Raw genomic sequence first — 16,380 nt, 5'->3', positions numbered from 1 at the left:
ACCGGGACCTCTGACAGACCGGGACCTCTGACAGACCGGGCCCTCTGACAGACCGGGACCTCTGACAGACCGGGACCTCTGACAGACCGGGCCATCTGACAGACCGGGCCATCTGACAGACCGGGAACTCTGACAGACCGGGCCATCTGACAGACCGGGACCTCTGACAGACCGGGACCTCTGACAGACCGGGACCTCTGACAGACCGGGCCATCTGACAGACCGGGCCATCTGACAGACCGGGACCTCTGACAGACCGGGACCTCTGACAGACCGGGACCTCTGACAGACCGGGACCTCTGACAGACCGAGCCAATCCACCTGAGAGGCTGAGGACACGGCTGTCCCACCATGACTTGGTGTAGCCAGGGTGGACAGGTTCATGTCCAAGAGGTTGTCCCCTGCAGGGCTGTCAAACTGCCAGGGGAAGGAAGGAGACGACACAAACCGACAGTTACCAGGAGTAGGATGGTAAGGATTTAGCAAGGGTCACACATTAAGCAAGGGTCAAACAGTCCCCAAAAAGTATATATTTTTTAAATTTAAAATTCAGATAACTTCCTGAATTGACTTACTTCAAGTCACTATTGAACCCAACCCTGGAGGAAAGTACTAATAAAAAAAATCTATTAACAAAATGTAAACACTTAAAGGAGTAGGCAACCAGATTTAGCCGTGGGCCGATTTTTTCCGAGTGGATGATCGTAGGACCGGAACATAATTATAACAATTTCTACACCACAAACGGACCACAACTAATCCCAGAAAGAGATTATATTTGAAAATAACAATCCTACCTTACTACCTGGATTACATTGAGACACCATCACACAAATCTCTTTTCTTTGTGGAAAAAAACTTTGTGAACAGATTTCCTAAAATTAAAATTTCAGTTTTTTTTTTTAGAACAAAAATTACAACCTCAAAACTTTTTTTGTGATTGGTTGGGGCAAAAAGAGTAAGGGTTAGGTCAAGGAGGTAGGTAAACAGGCCGTACCTGTGTTGGGGACGTAACACTGATGTTAGGAGCAGCTGCAGCATCAAACAGGTTAATGATGTTTTCTGGTTTCATGTCCCGACAGGGGCTGGATTCAGGCCGCGGCGGCATCACTGGTCTCAGCTGCACAACGTTACGACGGAGAGAAAAGACAGGTCAATATATGGGTTTCATCATGGGTTGACAAGACAGCACAAACAGACATCGGACCAGGCTATAAAACTTTATAAACGCTCATAAATGTCAATAGATATTTGTAAATAACTACTTAAATGTTAATACTATTTACACTATCTATAAATAGTTATATCAGTGCTCACAAAGGTTTACCAAAACATCCGTGTCTCCCCTGACAGTTGGTAACAGGCTAGACAGAGCCAGCATGTCTTTGTTTCTCCTGACAGTTGGTAACAGACTAGACAGAGCCAGCATGTCTGTGTTTCTCCCTGACAGTTGGTAACAGACTAGACAGAGCCAGCATGTCTGTGTTTCTCCTGACAGTTGGTAACAGACTAGACAGAGCCAGCATGTCTGTGTTTCTCCTGACAGTTGGTAACAGACTAGACAGAGCCAGCATGTCTGTGTTTCTCCTGACAGTTGGTAACAGACTAGACAGAGCCAGCATGTCTGTGTTTCCCCTGACAGTTGGTAACAGACTAGACAGAGCCAGCATGTCTGTGTTTCTCCTGACAGTTGGTAACAGACTAGACAGAGCCAGCATGTCTGTGTTTCTCCAGACAGTTGGTAACAGACTAGACTGAGTTCCTCAGTAAAAGGCACAACAGCCCACTGGGAGTTTGGTGGTGGTGGCAGCATAATGCTGTGGGGATGTTTTTTCAGCGGCAGGGATTTGGAAACTAGTCAGAATCGAGGGAAAGATGAACAGCAAAATACAGAGAGATCCTTGGTGAAAACCTGCTCCAGAGCGCTCAGGACCTCTGACTGGGGCGAAGGTTCACCTTCCAACAGGACAACGACCCGCAGCCAAGACAACACAGGAGTGGCTTCGGGACAAGTCTCTGAAAGCCTTTGATTGGCCGAGCCAGAGCCCGGACTTGAACCCGAACATCTCAGGAAAGACCTGAACAAAGCTGTGCAGCGTCGCTCCCCATCCAACCTTCAACCTCACAGAGCTTGAGAGGATCTAAAGAGAAGAATGAGAGAAACTCCCCAAATACAGTTGTACCAAGATTGTAGCATCATAGGCTGTTTGCAAGATGGCGTAGCAGTCCGTCTTGTGTTGTGTTTTGTCTTTGTCTTATCCCGTGTAAAGAGCCGGTTGAATTTTTTTAAACATTTTAATCTCACTTTCTATCTACGAACTAAATATACTGCAACCGCAACTGCTATCTTTATCCCTTATAAATGGAAACTCCGCTCAGGAGCTCGGTCACCAGCCAGCTTTAGCCTGACAATACCTGTCAGTCTGCACAGCACGACATCAACCCAGAGGTTATCGAACTGCTTCTCTCACCACATTCCTGCTGCCTGAATCTTTACACCGGATCATCCAGCTAACTATTGCTACTGAGTGGCTACTGTTAGCTAATGTCTCTGTCCTGAAGCAAGCGCCAGTTGTTGAGCTAGCCATGATCTAGGCCCATATACCAGCTAATTCTAGGCTACAACCCTATTTTGCCAATTGGCCTGGACCCTTTGTCGACGCCGAGCCCCGATCACAATTGGTCGACGTGGTCCTCCGATGTGGTCTCTTTTCCATTGCCCGATGTCGTGCTGACCGAGTCTTGCCCCGGCCTGTTAGCTTCCCACTCACCTAGCATAGAACTGACTACTGAACAGCTCCCTGACTCACCTGTTGCTGTTCTTTGGACCCTATGATAACTCGGCTACACAGCTGATGCCCCTAGACTGTTTCAATAACACGGTACCTCATTTTGTTTATCGGTTGGCCCCAGCCTCGAACTCAGGTCTTGTATGTACCTAACTGACCCTTTTCTGCCCATTCATCGCCATTTACCCATTGTTGTCTTAGCTCTCCTGATCAACATCTGAGAGTGCTTTATGCCTCTCTAATGTCAATATGCCTCTCTCTAATGTCAATATGCCTCTCTCTAATGTCAATATGCCTCTCTAATGTCAATATGCTTTGTCTACTGCTGTCTCGGCTAGCTCTTATTGTTTTGTTTCACAAGTCCCGCTCAACATGCCTTAGATAGCTCTTTAGCCCACCCACACATGCCTCACCTGGTTAACTGGTCCCACCAGAGATGAAACCTCTCACATCCTACCATACTCTTGTCTGTACATCATGCCCTGAATCAGTTATACACCCCCAGAAATCTGCTCCTTTTATTCTCTGCTCCCAACGCACCAGATGACCAGTTCTTATAGCCTTTAGCCGTACCCTTATCCTATTCCTCCTCTGTTCCTCTGGTGATGTGGGAGTTAACCCAGGCCCTGTAGCCCCCAGTACCACACCTATTCCTCAGGCACTATCATTTGTTGACTTTTGTAACCGTAAAAGCTTTGGTTTCATGCATGTTAACATCAGAAGCCTACTCCCTAAGTTTGTTTTATTCACTGCTTTGGCACACTCTGCTAACCCTGATGTCCTTGCTGTGTCTGAATCCTGGCTTAGGAAGGCCACCAAAAAATACTGACATTTCCATCCATAACTACAACATTTTACGTTAAGATAGAACTATCAAATAGGGTGGGGTTACAATCTACTGCAGAGATAGTCTGCAGAGTTCTGTCATGCTATCCAGGTCTGTGCCCAAACACAGTTCGAGCCTCTACTTCTAAAAATCCACCTTTTATAGAAATAAGTCTCTCACTGTTTGCCTTTTGCTATAGACCACCTTTTGCCCCCAGCTGTGCACTGGACACCATATTTGAATTGATTGCCCCATTTATCTTCAGAGTTAGTGCTGTTAGGTGACCTAAACTGGGATATGCTTAACACTGTCCTAAAATCTAAGCTAGATGCCCTCAATCTCACACAAACTGGAGGCTGTAATCGCTGCCAAAGGTTGCCGTCAAAGTACTGAGTAAAGGGTCTAGTACTTATGTAAATGTGATATTTCAGTTGTTTTTTATATACAATTACAAAAAAATCCTAAAAACAGTTTTTGCTTTGTCATTATGGAGCACTGTATGCAGATTCATGAGGAAAAAAATATATTTAAGAATAAGGATGAAATGTAACAAAATGTGTAAAAAGTCACTGTATGTGTTGGATTTAAGCCATTCTAATAGAAGTACAGAACCTCCTTTTGATAGAAGCTATAATCTAAAGCTTACCTTAAAATGTAACGACAATTATCACAGAGTGATAAGAGGGAAATGTTATTTGTGCTTTTCTAATAACCAATTCAACTGTGTTCATGCAAGTGACTGATTGATCGTGCCTGGGAGAAATCCTCTCTATCAGTGTAAGCAATTTGGCAGTACGCCCAGAACATTGCTTTGAGAACTGAAGGGGGTATCTCAGTTTTCAAGGTCTCAGCTTGGAGAGAAGAAGCCTCGGTCAGTCACATGCAGGAAACAAACGTTACTGATGAATTAATGATGAATAACGAATAATGTAAATCATACAAATGCACAGTGACTGTGTCAGCAGTATATAAGAGAACTACTATGGTGCATTACATTTGTTGGCACCTTTCCAGCTTGCTGATAATAATGAATGATTAATATAAGTTTGACTTTTGACTCCCTGGTGGTACTTTCCACGACAAAACGTTGGTGTGTTTTCACTTCTACCTTTACACCTCGCTCTCCAGCAGTTAAGAACCTTGTAAATAAACATATTGACGTTGGAATCCACATAAAAACATGTTTTCAAAGACACTTTCTTGTTTGCCATATGGGAGTACCACACAATCTCAAACGGGTTCAAAATCAGATGTGTGTGTGTATACAGCGCTCCCACCGGCGCATCAATTGTCTTAAACACCTATATAACACAGAAATATTCCATCACCTGACATTTTTTTTTAGAAAACCCAATATCCGCAGCTGTGTTTCATCACATGTTCATTCACTAAAGTGAGGGCTCAGCAATGCGGGGGAAAACTAAGTGACGACTAAAGGTCCGCATCACCGAACATAAAGTCATCCATTCTTTGAAATGATCAACAGTGTCCTGTTGACAAGCACTTTCTCATAATTAAATAACGACATTACAACACTCAAGTTGATTGTGATAGAGGAGGTTCCCATGCACTGTAGGGGTGGGACACTGTAGGTGTGGGGACACTGTAAGGTGGGGACACTGTAGGGGTGGGGACACTGTAGGGGTGGGGGAGACAGTAGGGGGTGGGGGACACTGTAGGGGTGGGGACACTGTAGGGGTGGGAGACTGTAGGGGTGGGGAGACAGTAGGGGTGGGGACACTGTAGGGGGTGGGGGACAATGTAGGGGGGGTGGGAGACTGTAGGGGTGGGGACACTGTAGGGGGTGGGGACACTGTAGGGTGGGGAGACTGTAGGGGTGGGGACACTGTAGGGGTGGGGGACACTGTAGGGGTGGGGACACTGTAGGGTGGGGACACTGTAGGTGTGGGGAGACTGTAGAGGTGGGGACACTGTAGGTGTGGGGAGACTGTAGAGGTGGGGACACTGTAGGGGTGGGGAGACTGTAGGGGTGGGGGAGACTGTGAGGTGTGGGGACACTGTAAAGGTGGGGGACACTGTAGAGGTGGGGACACTGTAGGGGTGGGGAGACTGTAGGGGGTGGGGAGACTGTAGGGGGGGGAGACTGTAGGGTGTGGGGAGACTGTAGAGGTGGGGACACTGTAAAGGTGGGGACACTGGGGAGGTGGGGACACTGTAGGGGTGGGGAGACTGTAGGGGTGGGGAGACTGTAGGGGTGGGGAGACTGTAGGTGTGGGGAGACTGCAGGAGGTGGGGACACTGTAGGGGTGGGGAGACTGTAGGGGTGGGGACACTGTAGGTGTGGGGAGACTGTAGAGGTGGGGACACTGTAGGGGGTGGGGAGACTGTAGGGGTGTGGGGACTGTAGGTGTGGGACACTGTAAAGGTGGGGGACACTGTAGAGGTGGGGACACTGTAGGGGTGGGGAGACTGTAGGGGTGGGAGACTGTAGGGGTGGGGAGACTGTAGGTGTGGGGACACTGTAAGGTGGGGACACTGTAGAGGTGGGGACACTGTAGGGGGTGGGGGAGACTGTAGGGGTGGGGAGACTGTAGGGTGTGGGGACACTGTAAAGGTGGGGACACTGTAGGTGTGGGGACACTGTAGGTGGGGACACTGTAGGGGTGGGGACACTGTAGGGGTGGGGACACTGTAGAGGTGGGGACACTGTAGGTGTGGGGACACTGTAGGGGTGGGGACACTGTAGGGTTGGGAACACTGTAGGTGTGGGGACACTGTAGGGGTGGGGGACACTGGGGGTGGGGACACTGTGGGAGTGGGGACACTGTAGGGGTGGGGAGACTGTAGGGGGTGGGGACACTGTGAGCGGTGGGGACACTGTAGGTGTGGGGACACTGTAGGGGGTGGGGACACTGCAGGGGTGGGGGCACTGTAGGGGTGGGGGAGACTGTAGGGGGTGGGGGATACTGTAGGGGTGGGGGACACTGTAGGTGTGGGGACACTTTAGGGGTGGGGACACTGTAGGTGTGGGTACACTGGTAGGGGTGGGGACACTGTAGGGGCGGGGGACACTGTAGGGGTGGGGGACACTGTAGGGGTGGGGGGAGACTGTAGGTGTGGGGACACTGTAGGGGGTGGGGACACTGTAGGGGTGGGGACACTGTAGGGGTGGGGACACTGTAGGGGTGGGGAGACTGTAGGGGGTGGGGACACTGTAGCGGTGGGGACACTGTAGGTGTGGGGACACTGTGGGGGTGGGGACACTGGCAGGGGTGGGGGCACTGTGGGGTGGGGGAGACTGTAGGGGTGGGGATACTGTAGGGGTGGGGACACTGTAGGTGTGGGGACACTTTAGGGGTGGGGACACTGTAGGTGTGGGTACACTGTAGGGGTGGGGACACTGTAGGGCGGGGACACTGTAGGGGTGGGGGACACTGTAGGGTGGGGAGACTGTAGGTGTGGGGACACTGTAGGGGTGGGGACACTGTAGGGTTGGGGACACTGTAGGGGTGGGGACTCTGTGGGGGTGGGGACACTGTAGGTGTGGGGAAACTGTAGGTGTGGGGACACTGTAGGGGTGGGGACACTGTAGGGTGGGGACACTGTAGGTGTGGGGACACTGTGAGGGGTGGGGACACTGTAGGGGTGCGGACACTGTAGGGGTGGGGACACTGTAGGGGTGGGGAGAATGTAGAGGTGGGAGACTGTAGAGGTGTGGGAACACTGTAGGGGTGGGGACACTGTAGGGGTGGGGACACTGTAGGGGTGGGGACACTGTAGGTGTGGGGACACTGTAGGGTGTGGGGGCACTGTAGGGGTGGGGGGGGCACTGTAGGGGTGGGGACACTGTAGGGGTGGGGAGACTGTAGGGGTGGGGAGATTGTAGGGGTGGGGACACTGTAGGGGTGGGGACACTGTAGGGGTGGGGGAGACTGTGGGGGTGGGGAGACTGTAGGGGTGGGGATACTGTAGGGGTGGGGACACTGTAGGTGGGGGACACTGTAAAGGTGGGGACACTGTAGGTGTGGGGACACTGTAGGTGTGGGGACACTGTAGGGTGTGGGGACACTGTGGGGTGGGGACACTGTAGGGGGTGGGGACACTGTAGGTGTGGGGACACTGTAGGGGTGGGGGACACTGTAGGGTGGGGACACTGTAGGGGGTGGGGGACACTGTAGGGGTGGGGGAGACTGTAGGGGTGGGGACACTGTAGCGGTGGGGGACACTGTAGGTGTGGGGACACTGTAGGGTGGGGACACTGTGGGGTGGGGGCACTGTAGGGGTGGGGAGACTGTAGGGGTGGGGATACTGTAGGGGTGGGGACACCTGCAGGTGTGGGGACACTTTAGGGTGGGGGACACTGTAGGTGTGGGTACACTGTAGGGGTGGGGACACTGTAGGGGCGGGGACACTGTAGGGGTGGGGGACACTGTAGGGGTGGGGAGACTGTAGGTGTGGGGACACTGTAGGGTGGGGACACTGTAGGGGTGGGGGACACTGTAGGGGTGGGGACTCTGTAGGGGTGGGGACACTGTAGGTGTGGGGGAAACTGTAGGTGTGGGGAAACTGTAGGGGTGGGGACACTGTAGGGGTGGGGACACTGTAGGTGTGGGGACACTGTAGGGGTGGGGACACTGTAGGGGTGCGGACACTGTAGGGGGTGGGGACACTGTAGGGGTGGGGAGACTGTAGAGGTGGGGAGACTGTAGAGGTGTGGGAACACTGTAGGGGTGGGGACACTGGGGTGGGGACACTGTAGGGGTGGGGACACTGTAGGTGTGGGGACACTGTAGGGGTGGGGGCACTGTAGGGGTGGGGGCACTGTAGGGGTGGGGACACTGTAGGTGTGGGGACACTGTAGGGGTGGGGAGACTGTAGGGGTGGGGAGATTGTAGGGGTGGGTACACTGTAGGGGTGGGGAGACTGTAGGGGTGGGGACACTGTAGGGGTGGGGACACTGTAGGGGTGGGGAGACTGTAGGGGTGGGGACACTGTAGGGGTGGGGACACTGTAGGGGTGGCGAGACTGTAGGGGTGGGGACACTGTAGGGGTGGGGACACTGTAGGTGTGGGGAGACTGTAGGGGTGGGGACACTGTAGGGGTGGGGACGCTGTAGGGGTGGGGACACTGTAGGTGTGGGTACACTGTAGGGGTGGGGACACTGTAGGGGTGGGGACACTGTAGGGGTGGGGAGACTGTAGGTGTGGGGACACTGTAGGGGTGGAGACACTGTAGGGGTGGGGACACTGTAGGGGTGGGGAGACTGTAGGGGTGGGGACACTGTAGGGGTGGGGACACTGCAGGTGTGGGGACACTGTAGGGTGGGGAGACTGTAGGGGTGGGGACACTGTAGGGGGTGGGGAGACTGTAGGGGTGGGGACACTGTAGGGGTGGGGACACTGTAGGTGTGGGGACACTGTAGGGTGGGGAGACTGTAGGGGTGGGGACACTGTAGGGGGTGGGGACGCTGTAGGGGTGGGGACACTGTAGGTGTGGGTACACTGTAGGGGTGGGGACCTGTAGGGGTGGGGACACTGTAGGGGTGGGGACACTGTAGAGGAGGGGACACTGTAGGGGTGGGGACACTGTAGGGGTGGGGGACACTTTTGGGGGTGGGGACACTGTAGGTGTGGAGACACTGTAGGGGTGGGGACACTGTAGGGGTGGGGAGACTGTAGGGGTGGGGACACTGTAGGGGTGGGGACACTGTAGTGTGGGGACACTGTAGGGGTGGGGAGACTGTAGGGGTGGGGACACTGTAGGGGTGTGGGGAGACTGTAGGGGTGGGGACACTGTAGGGGTGGGGAGACTGTAGGTGTGGGGACACTGTAGGGGTGGGGACACTGTAGGGGGTGGGGACACTGTAGGTGTGGGGGAAACTGTAGGTGTGGGGACACTGTAGGGTGTGGGGGACACTGTAGGGGTGGGGACACTTTTGGGGTGGGGACACTGTAGGTGTGGGGACACTGTAGGGGTGGAGACACTGTAGGGGTGGGGGGACACTGTGGGGTGGGGGAGACTGTAGGGGTGGGGACACTGTAGGGGTGGGGACACTGTAGGTGTGGGGACACTGTAGGGGTGGGGAGACTGTAGGGGTGGGGACACTGTAGGGTGGGGGACACTGTATGGGTGGGGACACTTTAGGGGTGGGGAGACTGTGGGGGTGGGGACACTGTAGGGGTGGGGACGCTGTAGGGGTGGGGACACTGTAGGTGTGGGTACACTGTAGGGGTGGGGACCTGTAGGGGTGGGGACACTGTAGGGGTGGGGACACTGTAGGGGTGGGGACACTGTAGGGGTGGGGAGACTGTAGGTGTGGGGACACTGTAGGGGTGGGGGACACTGTAGGGGTGGGGACACTGTAGGGGGGGGGACACTGTAGGTGTGGGGAAACTGTAGGTGTGGGGACACTGTAGGGGTGGGGACACTGTAGGGGTGGGGACACTTTTGGGGTGGGGACACTGTAGGTGTGGGGACACCGGTAGGGGTGGAGACACTGTAGGGGTGGGGACACTGTAGGGGTGGGGAGACTGTAGGGGTGGGGACACTGTAGGGGTGGGGACACTGTAGGTGTGGGGACACTGTAGGGGTGGGGAGTGTAGGGGTGGGGACACTGTAGGGGTGGGGGAGACTGTAGGGGTGGGGAGACTGCAGGGGTGGGGATACTGTAGGGGGGGGACACTGTAGGGGTGTGGGAGACTGTAGGGTGGGGGAGACTGTAGGGGTGGGGATACTGAGGGGTGGGGACACTGAGGTGTGGGGACACTGGGTGGGGGACACTGTGGGTGTGGGGACACTGGGGTGGGGGACACTGTAGGGGTGGGGACACTGTAGGGGTGGGGGACACTGTAGAGGTGGGGACACTGTAGGTGTGGGGACACTGTAGGGGTGGGGACACTGTAGGGGTGGGGACACTGTAGGTGTGGTGACACTGTAGGGGTGGGGACACTGTAGGGGTGGGGACACTGTAGGGGTGGGGACACTGTAGGGGGTGGGGAGACTGTAGGGGTGGGGACACTGTAGCGGTGGGGGACACTGTAGGTGTGGGGACACTGTAGGGGTGGGGACACTGTAGGGGTGGGGGCACTGTAGGGTGGGAGACTGTAGGGGTGGGGATACTGTAGGGGTGGGGACACTGTAGGTGTGGGGACACTTTGGGGGTGGGACACTGTAGGTGTGGGTACACTGTAGGGGTGGGGACACTGTAGGGGCGGGGACACTGTAGGGGTGGGGACACTGTAGGGGTGGGAGACTGTGTAGGTGGGGACACTGTAGGGGTGGGGGACACTGTAGGGGTGGGGACACTGTAGGGGTGTGGGGACACTGTGTAGGGGTGGGGAGACTGTAGGGGTGGGGACACTGTAGGGGTGGGGACACTGTAGGTGTGGGGACACTGTAGGGGTGGGGACACTGTAGGGGTGGGGGCACTGTAGGGGTGGGGAGACTGTAGGGGTGGGGATACTGTAGGGGTGGGGACACTGTAGGTGTGGGGACACTTTAGGGGGTGGTGTGGGACCTGTAGGGGTGGGGACACTGTAGGGGTGGGGACACTGTAGGGGTGGGGACACTGTAGGGGTGGGGAGACTGTAGGTGTGGGGACACTGTAGGGGTGGGGACACTGTAGGGTTGGGGACACTGTAGGGGTGGGGACTCTGTAGGGTGGGGACACTGTAGGTGTGGGGAAACTGTAGGTGTGGGACACTGTAGGGGTGGGGACACTGTAGGGGTGGGGACACTGTAGGTGTGGGGACACTGTAGGGGTGGGGACACTGTAGGGGTGCGGACACTGTAGGGGTGGGGACACTGCAAGGGGTGGGGAGAATGAGGTGGGGGAGACTGTAGAGGTGGGAACACTGTAGGGTGGGGACACTGTAGGGGTGGGGACACTGTAGGGGTGGGGACACTGTAGGTGTGGGGACACTGTAGGGTGGGGGGCACTGTAGGGGTGGGGGCACTGTAGGGGTGGGGGACACTGTAGGTGTGGGGACACTGGGGGTGGGGAGACTGGTAGGTGGGAGATTGTAGGGGTGGGGACACTGTAGGGGTGGGGACACTGTAGGGGTGGGGGAGACTGTAGGGGGGGGAGACTGTAGGGGTGGGGATACTGTAGGGGTGGGGGACACTGTAGGTGTGGGGACACTGTAAAGGTGGGGACACTGTAGGTGTGGGGACACTGTAGGTGTGGGGACACTGTAGGGGTGGGGACACTGTAGGGGTGGGGACACTGTAGGGTGGGGGGACACTGTAGGTGTGGGGACACTGTAGGGGTGGGGACACTGTAGGGGTGGGGGACACTGTAGGGGGTGGGGACACTGTAGGGGTGGGGGAGACTGTGGGGTGGGGACACTGTAGCGGTGGGGACACTGTAGGTGTGGGGACACTGTAGGGGTGGGGACACTGTAGGGGTGGGGGCACTGTAGGGTGGGAGACTGTAGGGGTGGGGATACTGTAGGGGTGGGGACACTGTGGGTGTGGGGACACCTTTAGGGGTGGGGACACTGTAGGTGTGGGTACACTGTAGGGGTGGGGACACTGTAGGGGGCGGGGACACTGTAGGGGTGGGGACACTGTAGGGGTGGGAGACTGTAGGTGTGGGGACACTGTAGGGGTGGGGACACTGTAGGGGGTGGGGACACTGTAGGGGTGGGGACTCTGTAGGGGTGGGGACACTGTAGGTGTGGGGGAAACTGTAGGTGTGGGGAAACTGTGGTGGGGACACTGTAGGGGTGGGGACACTGTAGGTGGGGGACACTGTAGGGGTGGGGACACTGTAGGGAAACGGACACTGTAGGGGTGGGGGACACTGTAGGGGTGGGGGAGACTGTAGAGGTGGGGAGACTGTAGAGGTGTGGGAACACTGTAGGGTGGGGACACTGTAGGGGTGGGGACACTGTAGGGGTGGGGACACTGTAGGTGTGGGGACACTGTAGGGGTGGGGGGCACCTGTAGGGGTGGGGGGCACTGTAGGGGTGGGGACACTGTAGGTGTGGGGACACTGTAGGGGGTGGGGAGACTGTAGGGGTGGGGAGATTGTAGGGGTGGGTACACTGTAGGGTGGGGGAGACTGTAGGGTGGGGACACTGTAGGGGTGGGGACACTGTAGGGTGGGGGGAGACTGTAGGGTGGGGACACTGTAGGGGTGGGGACACTGTAGGGGTGGCGAGACTGTAGGGGTGGGGACACTGTAGGGGTGGGGACACTGTAGGTGTGGGGAGACTGTAGGGGTGGGGACACTGTAGGGGTGGGGACGCTGTAGGGGGGTGGGGGACACTGTAGGTGTGGGTACACTGTAGGGGGTGGGGACACTGTAGGGTGGGGACACTGTAGGGGTGGGGAGACTGTAGGTGTGGGGACACTGTAGGGGTGGAGACACTGTAGGGGTGGGGACACTGTAGGGGTGGGGAGACTGTAGGGGTGGGGACACTGTAGGGTGGGGACACTGTAGGTGTGGGGACACTGTAGGGGGGGGGAGACTGTAGGGGTGGGGACACTGTAGGGGTGGGGGAGACTGTAGGGGTGGGGACACTGTAGGGGTGGGGACACTGTAGGTGTGGGGACACTGTAGGGTGGGGAGACTGTGGGGTGGGGACACTGTAGGGGTGGGGACGCTGTAGGGGTGGGGGACACTGTAGGTGTGGGTACACTGTAGGGGTGGGGACCTGTAGGGGTGGGGACACTGTAGGGGGTGGGGACACTGTAGAGGAGGGAAAACTGTAGGGGTGGGGACACTGTAGGGGGTGGGGACACTTTTGGGGTGGGGACACTGTAGGTGTGGAGACACTGTAGGGGTGGGGACACTGTAGGGGTGGGGAGACTGTAGGGGTGGGGACACTGTAGGGGTGGGGACACTGTAGGTGTGGGGACACTGTAGGGGTGGGGAGACTGTAGGGGTGGGGACACTGTAGGGGGTGGGGAGACTGTGGGGGGTGGGGACACTGTAGGGGTGGGGAGACTGTAGGTGTGGGGACACTGTAGGGGTGGGGACACTGTGGGGGTGGGGACACTGTGGGTGTGCAGGGAAACTGTGGGTGTGGGGGACACTGTAGGGTGGGGACACTGTGGGGGTGGGGACACTTTTGGGGTGGGACACTGTAGGTGTGGGGACACTGGCCAGGGGTGGAACACTGTAGGAATTGGGACACTGTAGGTGGGGAGACTGTAAAGGTGCAGGGTTCACTGTAGGGGTGGGGACACTGTAGGTGTGGGGACACTGTAGGGGTGGGGAGACTGTAGGGGTGGGGACACTGTGGGGTGGGGACACTGTATGGGTGGGGACACTTTAGGGGTGGGGAGACTGTAGGGGTGGGGACACTGTAGGGGTGGGGACGCTGTAGGGGTGGGGACACTGTAGGTGTGGGTACACTGTAGGGGTGGGGACCTGTAGGGGTGGGGACACTGTAGGGGTGGGGACACTGTAGGGGTGGGGACACTGTAGGGGTGGGGAGACTGTAGGTGTGGGGACACTGTAGGGGTGGGGACACTGTAGGGGTGGGGACACTGTAGGGGTGGGGACACTGTAGGTGTGGGGAAACTGTAGGTGTGGGGACACTGTAGGGGTGGGGACACTGTAGGGGTGGGGACACTTTTGGGGTGGGGACACTGTAGGTGTGGGGACACTGTAGGGGTGGAGACACTGTAGGGGTGGGGACACTGTAGGGGTGGGGAGACTGTAGGGGTGGGGACACTGTAGGGGTGGGGACACTGTAGGTGTGGGGACACTGTAGGGGTGGGGAGACTGTAGGGGTGGGGACACTGTAGGGGTGGGGACACTGTAGGTGTGGGGACACTGTGGGTGGGGACACTTTTAGGGGTGGGGACACTGTAGAAGGTGGGAAGACTGTAGGGGTGGGCACATTGTGGGGTGGGGACACTCTAGGTGTGGGGACACTGTAGGGGTGGGGACACTGTAGGGGTGGGGACACTGTAAGGGAGGGGTGGGGAGCACTGTAGGGGTGGGGACACTGTGTAGGGTGGGGACACTGTGGGGACAAGTGTGGGGACACTGTAGGGGTGGGGAGGTGTGGGGACACTGTAGGGGTGGGGGTAGACTGTAGGTGTGGGGACACTGTAGGTGTGGGGACACTGTAGGGGTAGGGACACTAGGTGTGGGGACACTGTAGGGGTGGGGACACTGTGGGGGGGGGGAGACTGTAGGGGTGGGGACACTGTAGGGGTGGGGGACACTAGGTGTGGGGACACTGTAGGGGTGGGGGAGACTGTGGGGGTGGGGTGTGGGGTGGGGTTACTGTATGGTGTGGGGGACACTGTAGGTGTGGGGACACTGTAGGGGTGGGGGTAGGTGTGGGTACACTGTAGGGGTGGGGACACTGTAGGGGTGGGGACACTGTAGGGGTGGGGCACTGGGGGGTAGACTGTGGTGGGGGCACTGTAGGGGTAGGGGACACTGTGGGGTGGGGACACTGTAGGTGTGGGGACACTGTAGGGGGTGGGGGTGGGGACACTTGTAGGGTGGGGACACGGTAGGGGTGGGGACACTGTAGGTGTGGGGACACTGTAGACACTGTGTGGGGACACTGTAGGGGTAGACTGTGTGGGGACACTGTAGGGGTGGGGACACTGTAGGGGTGGGGACACTAGGTGTGGGGACACTGTAGGGGTGGGGACACTGTAGGGGTGGGGACACTAGGTGTGGGGACACTGTGAGTGTGGGGACACTGTAGGTGTGGGGACACTGTAGGGGTGGGGCTGTAGGGGGTGGGGACACTGTAGGGGTGGGGACACTTTAGGGGTGGGGACACTGTAGGGGTGGGGACACTTTAGGGGTGGGGGACACTTTAGGGGTGGGGAGACTGTAGGGGTGGGGACACTGTAGGGGTGGGGGCACTGTAGGGGTGGGGACACTGTAGGGGTGGGGGCACTGTAGGGGTGGGGACACTGTAGGGGTGGGGACACTTTAGGGGTGGGGACACTGTAGGGGTGGGGACACTGTAGGGGTGGGGACACTGTAGGGGTGGGGGCACTGATAATTTCATACTATAATGGGAATGCTTCTGGCTCCACTATCTGGACAATCTGCCCCTTTAATGAGGACATTTACAGCATCGTGTAGTTTACATTAAGCAGACAGTCAGACAGGGAACAGTAGTTTACATTAGGCAGACAGACAGACAGAGAACAGCATTTTACATTAAGCAGACAGACAGACAGACAGACAGACAGACAGACAGACAGACAGACAGAGAACAGCAGTTTACATTAAGCAGACAGACAGACAGACAGACAGACAGACAGACAGACAGACAGAGAACAGTAGTTTACATTAAGCATACAGGCTTATCTGGGCCACGTGTGTGTTTGTCTGTGTGTGTGTGTGTGTGTGTGTGTGTGTGTGTGTGTGTGTGTGTGTGTGTGTGTGTGTGTGTGTGTGTGTGTGTGTGTGTGTGTGTGTGTGTGTGTGTGTGTGTGTGTGTGTGTGTGTGTGTGTGTGTGTGTGTGTGTGTGTGTGTGTGTGTGCTACAATACCTTGGAGTGGGACTTAGGGATGGGAGGCGGTACGCCTGGACTCAGAGTGTGATTGGCTGGACTTGCTCCTCTGGGGAGCTCACTAGAGACAGAGGAGAAGGATACGGGGAGAGAGAGAGAGTGCAAGGAGAGAGAGAGACACAGACAGAGAGAGAGAGAGAGAGAGAGAGAGAGAGATGTTGAGAAATATGTATATATATGTAGGAAATATGTCAACCTTACAAGTTCATTATCTTCATATAGTATATATGTAGGACAGATCATCAGAAGTAGGGCTATTGTGAAACTGTCTTACACTACAACAACAAAAACATAGCACTG

The 16,380-nt window shown here is 56.4% G+C and overlaps 1 long non-coding RNA gene across 1 annotated transcript; it reads right to left on the bottom strand.

The window, feature by feature from the left end:
• Positions 1-374: 374 nt before the first annotated feature.
• Positions 375-16,142, bottom strand: LOC135534467 (uncharacterized). Its single transcript, XR_010454695.1, has 3 exons — positions 16,060-16,142; positions 998-1,120; positions 375-417 (listed from the first exon to the last, which is right to left on the bottom strand). It is a non-coding gene; the product is annotated as an uncharacterized LOC135534467 (long non-coding RNA).
• Positions 16,143-16,380: the final 238 nt, after the last annotated feature.

The sequence above is a fragment of the Oncorhynchus masou genome, unplaced genomic scaffold (genome assembly GCF_036934945.1).
Source record: "Oncorhynchus masou masou isolate Uvic2021 unplaced genomic scaffold, UVic_Omas_1.1 unplaced_scaffold_3451, whole genome shotgun sequence".
Classification (NCBI taxonomy): Eukaryota; Metazoa; Chordata; class Actinopteri; order Salmoniformes; family Salmonidae; genus Oncorhynchus; species Oncorhynchus masou.
This window is presented reverse-complemented; position numbering and strand designations above follow the sequence as displayed.